Raw genomic sequence first — 17,596 nt, forward strand, 5'->3', positions numbered from 1 at the left:
CACAAATTCACAAATTCTTACACACATTCACAGATACACACAGGATCACGGTGAATAAAGGTGAATGTTTCGTTCAGGAATTATAAAGTGCACGTTGCATCCCTATTGTTAATACTGCGGTATCTTTTAACAGATATTTCCGCCAAGTTTGATCAAGGCAAACATGCTCACGCAATCGAACTCAAATAACTCATGATCATCAATCACGGTAACATAATCGCCTTGTCCTTGTTATAATTTAGGTCAAATAAATGCTAACTTAATATAAGAAATGCATATTTTTATTTTACCCACAGCAAACTACAATTAGAATAATAAATTAATGGTAAATTAATACTGTGCCCAACCGAACATTTTTAACTCTGTCATGAGTGTATAAAGATAATCACCAAGGTTTGTCTGTTTATCTGTCAGTTAGTTAGCAACATAATGACTACAACTTTCAGAAGATGTCAGAGATGGGATAAGGAACACTTCCGGTTTGTCTGTTTGTTAGTTAGTTAGGAAGATAGATTAAAAAGTTATGGGCGGATTCTGATTAAACATCAGAAATAAGATAAGGATTACTTGATTATGTTTGATAAGATAGATAAATACAACCTTTATTGTCTGTTACAAAACAGAAATTCATCTTGGGTTGTTTACGTTACCGTCTGGATTTTGGAATTATTTAAAGAATGATTCTTTACTATTGGTAAAGAAGGCCTGGCAATGGTATGAGTTCCCCGAGTGCTTTTCTTTGTATTTCTGCTCATACAATTTTGTATGAGCTTGTGCAGGTGTACTTTACTGTTGACAGACTAAAGTGTTCTTTGTTTTCATATTCCTACACAAAAGAAGCGACAAACCCAGCAAAAAATAAAATAAAACAGTATAATTAGGCTGCTCTGCTGTGCAGTGACTGGAAGGCACTGTTGCCCTATTTAGATAAGCAAACATATTTAAATCATTCAAAATAAGTGAATGTAAACTAAAAAAAAAACTGCCAAACTGAAAGTGCTAATTGCTCATCATAAAGTCTCAGGGCTTTACTGGAATTGTGAACTATGGGACCACACTCAGGAAGTATATAATCTACAGTAAAAATAAAAAAACATCTTAGCTCACCAGTCCTTTGAACATAAGCACATAAAACGTTGAAAAACTATAGGCACATGAATGTGTTAAAAACCTACAAACCCCCTTCCCAAGGGAAAACTGGAGCAACTCCAGTTGCAAAGGCTACATAAATAATACACCAGGGAAGGTATAACAAAACAATTCGACATACAGGTATTATTATAGTGTGTGTATTGAGACCCAAAAAGGCCCCCTTTTGAGAGACATATTTTGTGGCGTTTTGTTTCGACCTATCTTTTTTTTACCTATTGGTACCTGCTGTTGTGTATTTAGGATCTGCTTAAGTCCCGAAAATGTGCGCGCATCCGCCATTGTAGCCCGCGCCGTTAACAAAATAAGTTCCTATCCCCTTCTCTGTTTCTAATTCTAATACAAAGTAGTAGGGCTGGGTGATATTGCATATTTTTAATACCGCGATATTTTTAGGCCATATCGCGATATACGATATATTTCTCGGTATTTTGCCTTAGCTTTGAATGAAAACTGGATACATATAATCACAGCAGTATGGTGATTCTATGTGTCTACATTAAAACATTCTTGTTAATACTGCACTAATGTATGCTACTTTTTAACTTTCATGCAGAGAAGGAAATCACAACTAATTTCAATTTACCAAAACTGTATTTATTAAAGTTATTAGCAGGTGACTTTTCAAATGATGCTAAATATTAGCAGTAATGCTACTTTTGGTAGCAACGCTAGTGCCCCACACATGACAAATTAAAGTTGTCTATTCAACCTATTCCCATTTGAAGCCGAACCACCGCCAGACAATGGATCCCGTGCTGTTTTTCTTTGGAATTAATTCTTCCTTCATTTATTACGAGATTCGCACCTTCTTTCTCTCGCAACAACCGGCTAGCATCAGAGCTAACGTTAGCCACGCTGCTACTTCTCTGCTGGGCAAGGGCGTATACGTATGTGACGTATGACGTGAAAGTATGTGACGTGTGTAAGAATGTGCGCCTGCTTGTCTGTGAGAAGGAGACACAGGAAAGAGCGAGGAAAGTCTGTATTGTAATGCCCGCAGCTAAAAACAACTGCGTGAGAACGTCTACTCGAATATTACGATATATGTGACGATTGCGTGGCATAGGGATGCGGGTTCGTTCTATCAATGATGCTGTCGGGCTCGAACACAGCGTGAGGGTAAAAACAACTGATTTATTTAACAAATAAAAGAGACTATGAAACACAAAAACTTGCACAAGACACAAAAGGCAAAACGAGTAGAACTAACATGGGAGTTAGAAAGAACCTAAAGCGCTAGCATGTGGGCTAGAGCAGTGGTCCCCAACCTTTTTGTATCCGCGGACCGGTCAACGCTTAATAATTTGTCCCGCGGCCCGGGTGGTGGGGGGGAGTCCTTTTTTTTTTTTTTTTCTATGTCATGAAAAAGGGACGTTTTTGTCATGAAAACGGGAGGTTTTTGTGGTCAGTGCACTAATTGTAAGTGTATATTGTGTTTTTTATGTTGATTTAATAAAAAGAAAAAAGAAGACAAAAAAAAAAATGTATATATATATATATAATTTTTATTTATTTTATTTATTTTTTTTCAATAAAAATGAATAAAAAATTATTCTGCGGCCCGATCCGGGCCGCGGCCCGGTGGTTGGGGACCACCGGGCTAGAGAACTAACAAAGGATTAGCGCGGAGACTAGCAAGTACAGAAATGGAATCAGAGTTGTCAATTGTTGCGTGTAACACAAACTAAGAAGCGAGTTAGAATGAACAAAGGAGGCAGGCTTAAATCAGGTCAGTAATTACAAAAACAGGTGTGCGTCCGAAAACAAGTGGCAGGTGAAACTAATAAGTAACTATGGTGACAAGATCAAACAAGGAAATGCAACCAGGAACTAAGGCAAACATTAGCAGAACAAAGTACAAAAAGACTCAAAACCAAAACATAATATGGCAGCAGATCATAACAATATAGTCATTTTCTATATCACACAGAGACAAACCCGCGATATATCGCGTATATCGCCCAGCCCTACAAAGTAGTGTATAGTTGTAACTTATATCTGTTACTCGCTATGGAAGTTCTAAAAATTACCTGTACAACAAATATGACGGGGAGAAGATGCAGTCGAAGTGGAGGCATATAAAATAGACCCCCCACATAATGGCACATCCTGAAAAGACAGAGAGAAAGTGGATAGAAGATGGTCTGTTAAACATAATCTTTTCAACATTTGACCAAAGAACCACCATTACATGTTATGTAGACCCAAAGGCAGTTTTTTAAATGTAGAAAAAAAACCATAATAATACGACCCCTTTATTGCACCTTATAACCCGGTGCAACCTCCATCCATCCATCCATTATCTACCGCTTATTCCCTTTCGGGGTTGCGGGGGGCGCTGGCGCCTATCTCAGTTACAATCGGGCGGAAGGCGGGGTACACCCTGGACAAGTCGCCACCTCATCACAGGGCCAACACAGATAGACAGACAACATTCACACTCACATTCACACACTAGGGCCAATTTAGTGTTGCCAATCAACCTATCCCCAGGTGCATGTCTTTGGAAGTGGGATTACCCGGAGGGAACCCACGCATTCACGGGGAGAACATGCAAACTCCACACAGAAAGATCCCGAGCCTGGATTTGAACCCAGGACTGCAGGACCTTCGTATTGTGAGGCAGACGCACTAACCCCTCTTCCACCGTGAAGCCCACCCGGTGCAACCTTTTGTATAAAAATAGACTTGTAATTCAGTGCACCCTATGGTCCGAAAAATACAGTATTTGGGATCTGCATAAGTCTCGAATGTTTGAAATTAAACCGTGGAGGCATTGCGGTAGGGCTGGACAATTAATCAAATTTAAATCGTGATCACGATTTTGGCCGCTACGGATTAAATGAGGATAATCATCTGCAATATTAACATTTAAAAAGCAGGCTGCACTGCATGTCAATTCAAGTACTTTCACAAACAACAGTCAGCCAACCACCACTGGGCAACTGAAAGAAAGTGGACTCCTGTAGCTCCCGAAAATATAAAGAACATTTAATTCCTTATTTATTACATTGGTGATCTTCTCTCCCGTAGAGTGACCCACATTTTAGCCCCGGAAAACGTCCCGGAAAATGCCCGCAAGCCTCGCTGTCCATTAGGCAATGTCCCGCTCATTCCCGCAAACCCGGAAATGTTCCCAGGACTCTGCACGGCAAAGCTGCGTTGGTGTGCACATCCAAAGAAATTATTGCGGCGACAGGCATTAAAACACTTTCCTTCTTTCCTCAGAGCTATGGTTACTCACACAGCAGGCCACCCGCTACAGACGCAAAGAGCCTTGATGAACAGCTACAAAAGCGAGGGTGCCTAAAGTACAGACTACCATAACAACAACCGTGCACCGAGGGACCTCATATCCATCCATCTCTCAAAGACGCACATAATAAATGGATGTAATAATGTTTTATTTGGCAAAGACATCTCACATTGTGACTTTGTGCATCATCTTATTTTTTCACTAATGTTTGCATTTCTGTCATCGCACTGTGCAATAGCATATACATTTTTAGGTAGCCCTTTTGTCTATTGCCCTTTTTATTTAAAAATAAAAATTATAGAATAATAATAAAAGTAATAATTTTTAAAACAATCTCGCCTTCTTCGTTACTTGCCTCACCAACTTCCTCCGAACAAGCTGTTAGAAATTTACCCAATTTGTGACGTTTTTCTAATTGGTGACAACAGCAGACATCTCCATACATGGTGGACATTAGGGCTGGGCCGATAATACGATATCAATATACAGCATATCACGATAGACACATACCCGATATCAATATACAATTTGTTTGATAAAGTGTTAGATACATATTTATATTTTTTTGGTCAAAAGAAACCAGAAATTGTGAATGAAGATTTGGTTCATCAAGTCACTCGTGCTTTGGGAACCCAGCAAACAGTAAGTTATTACTGTACAGTAGAGCAGCCTAAAGGGGGCACAAAATATTTTCTTCTTCTAAAGAGGGGCATAACAGAACATTTTTGAGAAACACTGTTAAGCCGCACTTATCCTACCTGGCTACAGGACACCTTCTCCGCTGCAAAAAAGCACCCTTGGTAAATTGGAAATTGTTTTACTGTATTTATTGGCAGGCTTAAATAAGTCATAGAAAGTATCAATAATTACCAATATCGATCATTATAAAAAACGTATATCGTGATGTAGTTTTCAGCCAGATTGCCCAGCCCTTGTAGACATTTACCTAAAGAGCTTTGCCAGGGTCAGCCATTGTAGTACAACGTTGTATTCAATAAGGTCCTTCTTTTTGTCTATCTTTTTGTTGGGCAGACTGGCTCATACAGGCACATGCATCCTCCGTCGTTGCCATTTCTGATACAAAGAAGCGTACAGTTCTAACTTGTTTTCGGCAGTAGACTCCATATGGAGGCGCTTAAAACTACAGCATGGATGACGGGTAGCAGAATAAGTCGAAGTTGAGGCATGTAAATAAGACATTCTACAAAATGGCGCTTCCTGAAGAGATGGTCAGAAAGCGGTTTGAAAATGTATGCACAATTTTAAAAAATAACCATCTTTACATGTTATGTAGACCAAAAAAGGCATTGAAATCTAGAAAAAAAATCCCAATATGAACCCAATAAAGAGAATTACAGGCAGAGAAAATAAATATCTCTATAACTATTCCGAATTCAGAATTGTCATAGCAAGCGGAATAATGTGACCTAATGGAGGATGCAATTATATTCTCACTGTATAGTGGTAGGGGTGTAAATATACTTTAATGTTCAAACGTAAATCGCTGCAGTTGTCTGCTTCGTTGATCTTTACCAAAAATAATTGCTAAGTGCTGCCATTTACAAGCTGTGACTTGTTTTGACCTTAGGCATATTAAAAAATCCATTCATCCATCTATTTTCTACCGCTTGTCCCTTTCAGGATCGTGGGGGGTGCTGGAGCCTATCTCAGCTGCATTCGGGCGGAAGGTGGGCCAACACAGATAGACAGACAACATTCACACTCACATTCACAATTTTAGTGTTGCCAATCAACCTATCCCCAGGTGCATGTCTTTGGAGGTGGGAGGAAGCCGGAGTACCTGGAGGGAACACAGCAAGTCACAGGGAGAACATGCAAACGCCACACAGAAAGATCCCGAGCCTGGGATTGAACTCAGGACCTTCGTATTGTGAGACACATGCACTAACCCCTGGTCCACCGTGCTGCCCTCTTATTAAAAATATTTTAAAAAATAAAATGTATTAATTACTAATGAGATGTATTTACTTTGTTATCTCTAACACAAAGATAAGATGTCTTGACCAACATTGAATTGTTTCTAGCATCTTTAATTAAAAGAAATGTATCAAAGTGGCCATCTGGATCCTTCATTTTTCTCTTTGCTTTGTTGCTATACTGTATCAATAATTTTATTTGAAAATTATATTAGATAATGAAATGCCAACAGTTTGCAGTGTTTCATGTTGGATTTAGGAACTCATTAAAGCTCTTTACACAGAAACTAAAATACCTCTAAAGGCAGTTTTATGTTCTTCATTTTAATGTGCCTAAAATGAAGCCAACATTGACCTTAAAACTGAGCTACGTACCAAACTGTGGTTATGATGAACAGTTACATCTCTAAGTAACATGTTTGTAGTTAAATCAGTGTATACTGAACACATTTGAAGTATTCCAATGTTAAAAGAGTAATGCCCATTTTTTTTAAGTTGCAGATCATTCACAATCCCTATGTAAGACAAGAACACATAAGTCTTTATTTTTTCATGCATTCTAATTCGTAAAATATGGCAAATACGAGGCGAACAATGCAGCTAATGGGAGTACTCTATTCCACACATAAAGCCCACTAAAAACATATCCCTAAACCGCAAGCAATACTCCATTTATCTCTTGTGACCTGACTATTAAACAAGTATTAGCGATACAGAGCTTACAAGTGTGTCGAAAAAAAAGGGGCGGCATGGCGTAGTTGGTAGAGCGGCCGTGCCAGAAACCTGAGGGTTGCAGGTTCGCTTCCCACCTATTGACATCCAAATCGCTGCCGTTGTGTCCTTGGGCAGGACACTTCACTCTTGCCCCCGGTGCCGCTCACACTGGTGAAATGAATGATGAATGAACTATTGGTTGTGGTCGGAGGGGCCGTAGGCGCAAACTGGCAGCCACGCTTCCGTCAGTCTACCCCAGGGCAGCTGTGGCTACAGATGTAGCTTACCACCACCAGGTGTGAATGAATGATGGGTTCCCACTTCTCTGTGAGCGCTTTGAGTATCTAACAATAGAAAAGCGTGATATTAATCTAATCCATTATTATTATTATTATAAAAACGTAATGCATCATGAGTCTCACTGGATCGAAATAGCATATTTACATTGGGTTAAATGAAAGACCCTGTCCTGTTTTTTTTTTTCTTCACTGTGCGAATGTTGGAACGTGCAGCATCAAAAACTGCCACAATGGTTGTCATGATCAACTCACGACAAAAAAAAAAAGATTTGATGAGATTTGTCTCATTTTCAGTGCAAAAGCAAAGCTAAGGAAGTGGGGTTAGAGAGCTAATAAAAAGACAATGTATAGCCTGGATAACAGCCAAGGGATGATCAACATGACTTTTGACTCGGCATCGATTGCACCGATCACCTGATTGCAAAAAAAAGTGCAGTTCCCCTTTAAGGTTCAAGGTGGATTCTACATGTAAATATTTTATATAGGACACATACCGTTATTTTGTTGTTGCAGCAAACATTAACTTTATTCCAAGTCATAAAAGTCTACTTTTATATAAAATAGAATAAATAAAATACAATAAAAGATAACACATATTCCTACACTTGGCCCCAGGTTTGCCTCTTAGGCCTTTGCACAGCATAAATAAATGAAAGCATTTCATGTAGACATGCTTCTTGTGCCATGACCCTGTTGGTCTACAATATAGTGCTAAGGGTAGGGTTGGGTGATTTATTGTATATACTCAATACATTGCGGATTTGTGTCTGTGCGATATAGAAAATGACTATATCGTGATATTCGAGTATACGTTCTCACGCAGTTGCTTTTGGCTGCGGGCATTACACTAGAAGCTCTTCTCACTCTTTCTTGTCCCTCTTTCTCACAGAGATGTAAAGCAAGCGCACCTTCTTACATACGTCACATACTGTCGCGCATGCAACGTCATAGGCCCTCGCGAAGCAGAGAGGTAGAGGCATGGGTAAAGTTAGCTGTGATGCTAGCGGTGTTTATGCGAGTGGTAATACGAGAGAAAGAAGGTGCGAATCTGGTAACAGGTGAAGGAAGAATAATTAATTCCTAAGAAAAACAGCAAGGGGTCCATCGTCTGGCGATAGTTTGGCTTTAAGCAGGAAGATGTTGAACAGACAAGCGTAATATGTCAAGTATGCGGCAAAAGCTTTGCTACAAAAAGTAGCACCACAGCTAATTTGTCGCATCGCATGAAAAGTCACCCGCTACTGAAGGAAGAGTGATTGAAACTCCGCATGTCAACAATTCCCTTCGGGGACACACCCACAAAATGCCCAAGCAACCATTTCCAGATCAACACTGTATGAAAAAAATATATCTCTAGATATTAATAAAAGGCCATATTGCCCAGCCCTAGCTCCGGGCTTAGCTGGGTAGTCTGTGTGAGGCAATGCAATTGAATAGGTATGTTCAACAGGCGGACGGGGCTAAATCTGGTATGGAAATGAAACCTTACCGGTCTCCGGGTTCAGTTCAAAACTCAGGAGAAAAACATTTTTGCAGCAAATTCTCCAAAACACTGAAGTGCGCCTGTTGTATAAAGCAACTTGGACCACTCATTGGTAGATCATTTCATTGTGACCGAGGCGTTCCTCAAGTCCTCACCCAACATCCGCAGAAAAGTTATTACTAGGGCTGGGCAGTTACCGGTATTACGAGTTATATCTGTATATTTTAGAAAGAGGTATGTATTTGATTTAATACCGCTATACCATCCATCCAGCCATCCATCCATCCATTTTCTACCGCTTGTCCCTTTCAGGGTCGCGGGGGGTGCTGGAGCTTATCTAAGCTGCATTCGGGGAGAAGGCAGTGTACACTCTGGACAAGTCGCCACCTCATCGCAGGGCCAATACCGCTATACCGGTATAATATATTGTTGTTTACCTGCACGTCAGTGAATTTCTTCAATCGACATTCAGCGCACTGGACAGAAAACCACATTGTGTCAACACCTGCGGCAGGCCTCCGCGAAGCTTTATTTTAATTGTGTGAAAGCTTTCACGCATATGGATTTCCCTGGTCCGTACCAAATGTAAGTCTAGGTGTCAGCCAAGGAGCCCTGCCGTGGTAAAGTGCGCCGCCACCGGGGGGCCCGGCAGGCATTGCGACACAAAAACCTGCCACATTCGCCTGCCCGCGCCATAAATCCGGCAGCTGGCGGGAGTGGGTGGCGGCTCCTCCTCTTTATTAACCACAATCTGGTGAAAAGTTTCAACAGAACAGTCGTCAGAGCTGATAAATTGCCGCTGCTAACTGCTAAAGCTAACAAATATAGCTCAGCTGACACCCTTGCTGATGTCATGGAACTGCTCTCAAATGCATATGAAATGTCATTTTTTTAAAGTAAAGCACTGGTTGTAACAGTTATCTGGTGCTGAGTTTAAACTAAACTATTTGCATGTTTTGTTTAAAATACAAATCAATACAATATACAATATATTGTATATCGACATTTGGCCTATAAATACCGGAATATCAATTTTCTTCCATATCGCCCAGACCTAGTTACTACACAGGCTGAGCTGAAGACAACTGGCACCTACTTTATGAGCACTCATGAGCCACCCAGAAACCTTTCTCTTCCAAAAAAAAGCATCCTGAACAACACTAAAGCTCTGGAGATCACCCAAACTGCTGCCAGGACCACTGAATGTCAGAAGCGATGGAGCAGCCTCGGCAGCCAGATAACTCAATGGAGAGACAGAAAAGGGATGAATGCCTCACTACCGGCCTTGATCAACCTTATGCTATCTGGAAAACCCTAGACTGCCTGTGCTCCAGAGAGCCTCCATGAAGAGATGGAAACTGGCAATATCAGATTCATGTACATGTGGAGAGCTCTAGAACATGAAACACCTCATGAGTTGCAGCCAAGCCCCCCAGTTTACTGAAGATGACCTGGCCGAACCAAGCTCAGCTGCACATCGCCAACGCCAACCACTGGAGAGACTTGTTATTAAGATGGCCGGACACAATGAAGAAGAAGTCTCCATCTTTATGGCATTTATGCATTTCTTCAGTAATGTGATTTGAGTAACAAACATACTTGCCAACCTTGAGACCTCCGATTTCGGGAGGTGAAGGGTGGTTGGGTGCGTGGTTGGGGCAGGGAGCGTGGTTAAGAGGGGAGTATAAGTCACCAAATCGAGTATTTCATATATATGTATGAAATACTTGACTTTCAGAGAATTCTAGCTATATATTTATGTTATTATATATAGAAATAAAACAAATAGTTGAATTTCAGACGGCACCTATCAAATACACAGTAATAAAAACACAGTTGTTCTACTAACTGTACTGTGCTTGCTGGTTACTAAAATAAAACCAACAACACATACCTTTCACTATTTGAGTAACCTTTGTTCTGCCATTTGCGTACTGGCAAGAGTCACTTGCCGTCAGGTGCGCAACACCACATAAATCGTTGGCCAATCAAAAAGCGACCCCATAACGCTATAGCCAACATTCACTAGGAGATGGCGACAGACAACAGAGAATCACTCTATTACAGACAGAGTCGCCATAGCTGTAACTTCCTCGTTCTTCTGCTTCGTCTCCTTGTGTGTGCAGTTTTTTTATTAAAATCCTTACATGTTGAAACGTGATTGGGCAGGCAAGCTCTTTATATAGTGGGAAAGCGGGCGTGAAAACAGGCTGTCCCTACTCAGGTCCGCATGGAGCTTGAGGTGGCGTGGATTCCAGCTCCGCTGAATTTCGGGAGATTTTCGAGAGAAAATTTCTTCCGGGAGGTTTTAGGGAGAGGCGCTGAATTTTGGGAGTCTCCCGGAAAATCCGTGAGGGTTGGCAAGTATGGTAACAAAAGCGTTGCTGTACCTCGTTTACCTCAGACAGTCATTTTTTCAACCTCTTTAGTTACAGTAGTAGTGTTCCTCAAGGTTCCATTTTAGGTCCTCTCTTTTTCATCATTTGGGCTGTTCAACTGGTAGCCCTTGAGTTCAGTTAAAAAAAATCTGTGAGACTTTTGCAGCAGATTCCTGAAAACACCACAGGGTTGTCATAGAGATGATCTTTGACTGGCTTTTCTGTAGAAGGTTCTTAAAAATCAGCAGAGCACTCCTGTAACTCTTGACAAAATGTCTACGGTAGAGGATGCTTGTTCTCCAGAATATACAAAATAGGAATAAACGTGGAGTAATTTAAATATCCCCGCAGTACAGATTCCTGGCTGACCTATAATTACACACAAATATAATAAGCACATGCAAACGTTTTACGCTGATTTGCACACAGTTCACACAGTTCACACTTATGTGTCGTTTGCAAATAGTTTTCACTTTCAACTACCAGTACTTATCCTTGTCAGGGTCTGAAGGAAGTTGGAGCTATGAGAGAAAGGGAGGCCAGTCAATCACAGGGCACTTACTGAGCTATATTTTAAAATTAAGTTTTAACATTTTCTTTTTCCGCCCTCTACTGGTGTCGAGCTAGAAAGTATAGAGTTATCTAAACAAGAACTATGGTGCCTGAATGTGATGAAAAATATATGTAAAAAAAGTCAGGTGAATTTTGTAGATCGATGTTATTAATTTGAAAGAATATGGAAGTTCTACTGCATACAGTATGTATGTTGAAGTATGATCAACCACTCATAAATAGTATTACAGTAAGAGAGCATCAACTTGTATGTATGACCATTAGATGACCCAAAGATCCGCAGTGCTCATCAGGTGTCCAAATCGAACCAAATAGAGTGTGTTTATATGTGTAAAATGAACACAACAAGGAATCATGGGAGGGGAGAAGAGCACTTCTGTCACTGTCGCCTCGGGTGCAACAGCGGTAGGAATTGTTTTCTGCCATGGGGGACTCTCTGACTGTTCTGTCACCCTCGACAGAAGGCTGATTCTGCCCAGGCCTTTTTGATGTCTAACACACAGGGAGAATATTAAGGATGCCTGACGAGGCAAAGCTGGAAGGGAGAGAATTCTTGACATTTTGTACCACAAGCAGGAATAGGGGGCACTAACCTATGCAAAGTGTGGGTGTGCTTCACGCTTGCCCGGAATTCCCTGCAAGGCCGCAGCATTATGGTGAATGTGAAATGTCTTCTCGTTAGCTGTAATTCTTGATATGGGTCATCAGGGAGGCTGCCTCAGGGGTGACCCTCCTGCTTGGGTCAACACAATGTGTGTAATAAGGTGAAATAGGTGAACATACATTCATTGATTCCTGTATAGCAGGGATATTCAACTACTTTTTGAGGGTTGGGTGCACATTTCCAGAATACTAAGAACAGGGGGCCAGACTTCTAGCTTTATAGTCTTATTTTGTGTATTCCGGAGTAGACAATTGATATTAATCTATTTATTGTGTCAGACTTACAGGAGCGCCCTGATGTTTTTAAGAACTTTCTGCAAAAATGCGAGAGTCTCACAATTTTTTTTTAACTGACCTTGCGGGCCAACAATTTACAAGCTTAAATGATGAAAAAGAAAGGACCAAAAATGGAACCTAGTAGTAATAGTATAACTAAAGCACTTGAACAAATTACTACTGACTGCATCTGAAGTAAACAAGCTACTCACACCATGGTTACATAAAATCGCATTCTGAAAAAAATGGCTAACTGTCAAAAAAGAGAGGACTTTAAGGGGTGCCTTAAGGAACGTCTAAATTAATTGCAAGTTTGGTCCACAGAGTTTTATGTTTGCTAGCAAGGTTAAAATGTCAATGCACAAATCTGCCAATGTATTTATAGTGGTCCAATTTCCTCTATAAAAGAGGAGCACTTTAGTATTTTTAGCAATCAGAGTCTTGTATAGCGGTAGAAACCAAGTTTTGAACTAATCCTGGGGGCTGGTATGGTTTCATTCCAGGGCCAGATATGGCACCCGGGACGCCAGTTGAACCGCCCTGATGTTTATGTATAGTTTATCATCTGTAGTAAATTTCGGATTTTACATCATGTATAAATGTCATTCCTGATGTGTACAAACTGAGGGTCTATAGCAGGGGTGTCAAATGTGCGGCCCGCGGGCCGGATCAGGCCCACCAACAGGTTTTATCTGGCCCGCGGGATGAGTTTGCTAAGTAAAAAATCGAGCCGAAATTTGTGAATGAAAGAAACTGCTTTTCTAAATGTGTCCACAAGATATCACAATAGCAATTATTTGTATCTTTGTAGATGATGCTACATATGTAAAAAACAAACAAAAAAAACAAACACTTGATGTTAGTGCACCAGTCAAGGAAAATGAGAAAACTACATAAATAATAGGAGTGTGGGAAAAAATTGATTCGAATACGAATTGAATCGTTTACGTTGTGCGATTCAGAATCGATTCTCATTTTTAAAAAAATAGTTTTTTGTTTTTTTTAAATCAATCCAACAAACCACTACACAGCAATACCATAACAATGCAATCCAATTCCAAAACCAAACCTGACCCAGCAACACTGAGAACTGCAATAAACAGAGCAATTGAGAGGAGACAAACACAACACAGAACAAACCAAAATTAATGAAACAAAAATGAATATTATCAACAACAGTATCAATATTAATTATAATTTCAGCATACCAGTGATTAAAAATCCCTCATTGACATTATCATTAGACATTTATAAAAATTAAAAAAAAGAACAATAGTGTCACAGTGGCTTACACTTGCATCGCATCTCATAAGCTTGACAACACACTGTGTCCAATGTTTTCACAAAGATAAAATAAGTCATATTTTTGGTTCGTTTAACAGTTAAAACAAATTTACATTATTGCAATCAGTTGATAAAACATTGTCCTTTACAATTATAAAAGCTTTTTTAAAAAAATCTACTACTCTGCTAGCATGTCAGCAGACTGGGGTAGAACATGCTGAAATCCTATGTATTGAATGAATACAGAATCGTTTTGAAAAGGAAAAATATCGTTTTTGAATCGAGAATCAAATTGAATCGAATCGAATCGAAAAAAATCGATATATTATCGAATCGTGACCCCAAGAATCGATATTGAATCGAATCGTGGGACACCCAAAGATTCACAGCCCTAATAAATAACATCATTTTATTTGGTTTTGATATACATTTTTTATCTTGATAGATTGAAAAAGAACTCCAATGAGTTAACTGATGAACATTATCACGTAATTTATTCAGGAAATATAAATAACGACAACTAAACATAGAAAACCATGACTTGATTAACTTGGACCCCGACTTAAACAAGTTGAAAAACTTATTCGGGTGTTACCATTTAGTGGTCAATTGTACGGATTATGTAGTGTACTGTGTAATCTAATAATAAAAGTTTCAATCAAAATCAATCAATTAATACTACTAACCGCACCAAGTAAGTGTAAAAAAACAACAACATAGTGTACTGTGTAATCTAATAATAAAAGTTTCAATCAATCAATCAATTAATACTACTAACCGCACCAAGTAAGTGTAAAAAAAACAGCATTATTATTTGTACATTTTCAGAATGTCTTTGTTCTATTTTTAAACAAAGAACAATCTGAAGTTGTCTTTATTTTTAAGTTATCGTGCCGTGATTTGAGAGTAGATTTTTCTCCATGTGGCCCCCGATCTAAAATGAGTTTGACACCCCTGGTCTATAGCGAACCCACCCTGCAGTGACTGGTTCCTCTCTCTCATCTTTAGGCAACCCACACCCTGTGGGTCATCAGCGGATCAGAGGTAAGTGTCTGTGATAGGAGAGCCCCTGACTAAGGTTGTATTAATTAGGCTGACAATGTGTGCAGTGCACAATGACTTTGATCAAAAGTTTGCTGTATGCGATGCACTGCATGATGCAAAATCTCCACGCGTGCACCCCACGGGTTGGAGCTTTAATTGCGTGCTCGTGAGGGAGGGTTAAGGGTGCACCATTTCCAAATGATCAAAGCAACTTTATTACATGGACGACCGATCGGATATGATGCACTTCAAACATGAGGATTGATTGGTCAAGTGGGTGGACACATCATGGTTCAAGCAACAATTAGACATTTGCATGTACATATATTAGAGATTGTATACTCACTCGACTTGCTGATGTCTTAAAGGAGCATTTCTGTGTCTCGAAGCCAGCTTTGAGGATGTCAACTCCTGGGACAAGATGCCTTGAACATCGCTAGGCTATTCTTCCTGGCCAGGCTCCAGCCTCCCTCCGTTAAACATGCTCGTCGTCAGGTGGGGGATTAAAATATTAACATTAAAATAGCAACATTTGTTTAGAATATCTTTTGCGTCACAGTCGTCCGTGTCTGCAGCTGGAAAGTGACAGCAGCAATTTGAAGGGATGCTGACGCGTAAAGAGAAAAGGGGCTCGCCTCCTTCCTCCCTGCTCAGCCTCCATCAAGCAGGCAGCACCACGTGACTACGATCAGCCACCTCAGCCCTTCACTGCCGGTCCGACCTTTCAAAACAAGAGCAGACACGACAGAGTATAGGATGTCCAAATTGACCGCGACTGTTCTCTGGAAGTATATTTATAATTATATTTAGAATAATTTTACAAGGAATGTAGATTTGTTCAGGCAAGGCAATCAAGCACGTTTATTTCACAGCACAACCTCTATGCAAGACAAGTCAAAGTGCTCAACATATAAATAAAAACATCGTAAAAATGATTTGTTTCATTCAATTAATTTAGACACTCTTTGGGTCCCAATTATCAGGTCTTCAGTAAAAACATATTTATTTTGTTTACTAGTCAGTGTATGTCATCATTGTGGTTTTAATCTCCTCAATAATAATGTTATCACTTTCCAAATTTAAAAAAAGAATACACATCAACAATAATCCAAATTAAAATCTGGCATGAGTGATATCCGAGACAATGTTCTTCATAATTTTCAAGTGAACGTTCACTAGACATCGATTTTATGCTGAAATGGTTCAACTCATGTCCTGTGTTTTCCCCTTCTTCTGTTTAACTTGACGCATTACTTGAGGCATCCATTCACTTTGAACTCTTTCACGGCGGCCCCCAAGCGGCCAGTGTTCGCATTGCAAGGACTGCTGGGTGCACGTCTCAGCAGCAAAAAGTATGATGTCATCAACTCTGAGAAAACTGGAGGGGAGCATTGAACCTCTGCAAGGGTATACTGTATATAGAAACCCACTAATTAATGATGATGCTTCATTTAAGTGTAATAGTTTTAGCCTGTGTTTAATTCTCCTTGCTGAAGGGGATTTTTGACAGTTAACTCTTGAGTCGATTCCTCACCAACATGAAATGGTGAAAGAAACCGATGATATTATGCCCCAAGAGTACTTGCATAGAATTAAACTTTTACAAGGATGGTTCTAAAAACAGTAGGCTTCTATGTATTTGTCAGGCAGAAGTAGTTTGAAAAATAGCTTATAGGACAATAAATGATTTAAAGCTAGTATGTGGTGTTTAATTAGGGTGCGATGCACTGTGCTCTATCGTCCATCCCAGGGGTCACCAACGCAGTGCCCGCGGGCACCATGTAGCCCGTAAGGACCAGATGAGTAGCCCGCTGGCCTGTTCTAAAAAATAGCTCAAATAGCAGCACTTCCCAGTGAGCTGCCTCTATTTTTAAAATTGTATTTATTTACTAGCAAGCTGGTCTCGCTTTGCTCGACATTTTTAATTCTAAGAGAGACAAAACTCAAATAGAATTTGAAAATCCAAGAAAATATTTTAAAGACTTTGTCTTCACTTGTTTAAATAAATAATTTTTTTTTTTTTTACTTTTATTCTAATAACTTTCAGAAAGACAATTTTTTCAACGAAGAATATTTGTGAAATATTTCTTCAAACTTATTATGATTACAATTAAAAATAAATATTCTGGCAAATCTAGAAAATCTGTAGAATCAAATTTAAATCTTATTTCAAAGTCTTTTGAATTTATTTTAAAATTTTTGTTCATGAAAATCTAGAATAAATGATGACTTGTCTTTGTTGGATATACAGCTTTGTCCAATTTGTTGTACATTCTAACAAAATGCAGATTGGATTTTAACCTATTTAAAACATGTCATCAAAATTCTAAAAATAATCTTAATCAGGAAAAATTACTAATAATGTTTCATAAATTATTTTTTTTATTTTTTCAAAAAGATTAAAATTAGCTAGTTTTTCTCTTCTTTTTTTGGTAGAATTTTGAATTTTTAAGAGTCGAAATTGAAGATAAACTATGTTTCAAAATTTAATTTTATTTTTTTTCATTTTTTCTCCTCTTTTAAACCATTCAATTAAG

At 39.3% G+C, this 17,596-nt stretch overlaps 1 protein-coding gene across 3 annotated transcripts in view; it reads right to left on the reverse strand.

Annotated features, from left to right (window-relative positions):
* Nucleotides 1-15,774, reverse strand: part of LOC133554890 (uncharacterized) — a 113,809-nt gene extending 98,035 nt beyond the window's left edge. For all 3 annotated transcript variants that reach the window (XM_061904148.1, XM_061904150.1, XM_061904146.1), the window contains exon 1: nt 15,406-15,774. The gene's annotated coding sequence lies outside the window, so the exon portion shown is untranslated. The remainder of the gene's footprint in view (nt 1-15,405) is intronic.
* Nucleotides 15,775-17,596: the final 1,822 nt, after the last annotated feature.

The sequence above is a fragment of the Nerophis ophidion genome, linkage group LG06 (genome assembly GCF_033978795.1).
Source record: "Nerophis ophidion isolate RoL-2023_Sa linkage group LG06, RoL_Noph_v1.0, whole genome shotgun sequence".
Lineage (NCBI taxonomy): Eukaryota > Metazoa > Chordata > Actinopteri > Syngnathiformes > Syngnathidae > Nerophis > Nerophis ophidion.